This window comes from Triticum aestivum, chromosome 5D (genome assembly GCF_018294505.1).
Source record: "Triticum aestivum cultivar Chinese Spring chromosome 5D, IWGSC CS RefSeq v2.1, whole genome shotgun sequence".
Classification (NCBI taxonomy): domain Eukaryota; kingdom Viridiplantae; phylum Streptophyta; class Magnoliopsida; order Poales; family Poaceae; genus Triticum; species Triticum aestivum.
In genome coordinates, this window is record NC_057808.1 from 310513768 (window position 1) to 310517074 (window position 3307).

A 3307-nucleotide genomic window follows, 5' to 3' on the forward strand; every position below is an offset into this window, starting at 1 on the left:
ATATAGAACCACTCCTGTTGCCATCCCTTCACGGTCTCCACAAAGCCCCCCTGGGGCCAAGTAACGTTGGGGAGCTTTCTCACCATGGCGCCGCCGCACTCCGCATGTTGACCATCGACCACTTTCGGCTTCACATTGAAGACCTTGAGCCATAATCCGAAGTGGGGGGGATGTGGAGGAACGCCTCACACACGACGATGGACGCCGAGATGTGGAGGAAGGAATTTGGGGCTAGATCGTGAAAGTCTAGCCCGTAATAGAACATGAGCCCGCGGACAAAAGGGTGGAGAGGAAACCCAAGTCCGCGAAGGAAGTGGGGGATGAACACTACCCTCTCATTAGGCTCCGGGGTGGGAATGATCTGCTTTTTGGCAGGAAGCCGGTGGGCGATGTCCGCGGCCAAGTACCCCGCTTCCCGGAGTTCCTTGACGTTCTCCTCCGTGACGGAGGAGGCCATCCACTTGCCCTGCGCGCCAGATCCAGACATGGCTGGAGTGTTTGGTGGGGACAGAAAAGATCGGAACTTGGGCGCTAGAGCTCGAGGGCGAATGGGCTGAGGAAGGAGAAGGCGTGGGGTGAAGAGATGGATACTTATCCTCTTATAAAGGCAGTGAATATCAAGCGCCCCCTCATGAGCCTTAAAATTTGCCTATTCCCAAGGGGGTGTGCAAACGGCACGGTTGGATTACCCAAACCCGTATTGATGAGAATCCCGCAATAAGGGGACACGATCTCTGCCTTGACAAGACGTGCCGATGAAGACCTTGCCTCGAAACGCGAAGCGGGAGGCTGAAAAATGGTTTGAAATAATAATAAGGCCAGAACATAACTTCTCGCCGAAAGAGCTGTCAGTAGACATGAGTTATTTTGTTTAAGTATTTCACCCTCGTGGTTCAGGGTTGTAAATATTATACATAGCCGGATATAGTTCTTTTGTTCATCTGCTTTGGAGTATTCGGAGGAGGAACCCGCCTTGCAATGCTAAAGACAATTTGCGCGCCGGACACTTCGTCATTGAAGCCTGGTTCAGGGGCTACTGAGGGAGTCCTGGATTAGGGGGTCCCCGGGCGTCCGGGCTATGTGACATGGGCCAGACTGATGGGATGTGAAGATACAAGATAGAAGGCCTTCCCCGTGTCCGGATGGGACTCTCCTTTGCGTGGATGGCAAGCTTGGCGTTCGGATGTGAAGATTCCTTTCTCTGCAAACTGACTCTGTACAACCCTAGGCCCCTCCAGTGTCTATATAACCCAGAGGGTTTAGTCCGTAGAGGCAATCATAATCATACAGGCTAGACGTCTAGGGTTTAGCCATTATGATCTCGAGGTAGATCAACTCTTGTAACCCCTATACTCATCAAAGTCAATCAAGCAGGAAGTAGGCTATTACATCCATTAAGATGGCCCGAACCTGGGTAAACATCGTGTCCTTTGTCTCCTATTACCTTTGATCCTCATACGCACAGTTCGGGACCCCCTACCCGAGATCGGCCGGTTTTCACACCGACAGGGTGGCCGACTAGCGAGCCACCGCGTGCTTCACCCACCGCTGGAGCCGTGACCGACCGGATCGTTTGCGGCGGTGTACAGGGGGAGTGCGGATGCCGCGGGAACCGACCGATACTGAGTCGACGGCTGCCGCAAGAGGACGCCGCGAGCGCATGCGCGAAAGTGCGTCGCCCCGCGGATGGGGAGCATCTCGACGTCGAGGGAGGCCTGTTGGAGCCAGGCGGAGTCGTCGACGATGAAAACGAGCGCCCCGAGACGGATCTCGTGGCCCAAAGCCAAACCACCGCCGGAAACCATGTTGATGGAGATCGGAAAAAAATGCAACCTCGCCAGAAGTCGCTAAGACGCCTGCCCCACGGTGGGCACCAACTGTTGTGGAAATAAGTCTGACAGTAAGAATAGGAGGTACATAGGAGGAGGCAAGGCCCTAGCTACAGCAAGGTTGTACACGCGAGTTTACGAGTTTAGGCCCCTCTCGGAGGAGGTAACAACCCTATGTCTCGGTGCCCGGAGGCTATTCGACTGTAATATGCGTGTGAGTTACAGGGGGTGTGAACCCTTGTGCCAGAGGAGGGGGTGGCTTATATAGAGTGCGCCAGGCCCCTCCAACCCTCGGTTACACATGGTTCAATGTAAGTTAAGACAGGGGCGTTACTGGTAACGCCAGCTATTAATGATCTTTATGACTAGGGAGTGAACGCCATACTGTTGCCATCCTGGGATGGCTTTAAATCTTCTGTAATCCGAGTGGTTCTTCGTATGGTCGAGTGACTCTATCTTGGTCGAGTGGAATTGGGCTATCCGAGTGGGATAGCTGGTCGAGTGGATTGCTCTCCAGGGTGATTTCAGTCGGTATCTTCTGTTGTACTTTGAATGTCCTTGACTCTAGGGCAGTGTCCTTGGGTAGGGCGTCTAGGTCAGGCTTATGACCCTACCCTAGGTACATGTCATCGTCATCGACAACCCGTACTTTATAGCTAGAAATCGGATCCAACATGATCCCTCGTGCCTACATTTGTAGGAGTAAGAATTCATGTTCCTTCTAACAATGACTTGACGCGAGAGACATTTTCACTCATGTTCCTTCTTCCCGCCTGTGCCGCCACCGCTCACTCCTCGCTGCAGCGATGCCTCGGACGTCTGCAACCCTACTGACGACACCATGGACTCCGCCCCAACCCTCGAGTCCATTCCGCAAGTGTCTCGTAGGAATCATGAGCCTCGTGCACCGCCTGCCTTCTCATTCTGTCGCTGCCTTGGCCAGCACCTCGTCGGCTTGGACATCAGCGACGCGTGTGCACTGGTTAACAACCGTCCACCGTCGTTATCAACATTGACTCAGTACTTCGACATGCCTCTGCAACCATCAATGCGAATAGCGAAAAGACTTTTTTCTATGTGAAACTGAGGATCAGCTCGATTATTTGCACAAATATAAGAGAAATGGGAGCTAGAAAATTATGGAGGACACGGTTTTGGAGAATCCGAGTTTGCACATTACCTCCGCAGTCTCCAGCAAATTACAAAGTTTGATCCAAAATTGTTTTGGATGATGTCGTTTTGACGAGTAATTGGTCAAGCCTGACGTGGATGCTTAGCAATTGGAGAACCTTTGATGATAAATTATGAAAAAACTAAATTTTTATGCTTTTTCAATTATCTTTCTTACACAAGGCTTGGCATACTTATGAATCATGTCGAAAGTAAAATTTCTTAGAGATAAAGTATTCTTAGCCATGCCTTTCTTTGTGTAGAAAAGACAACAAATCACCATGTCCTCTCCAAAGGTGAGTGAGACG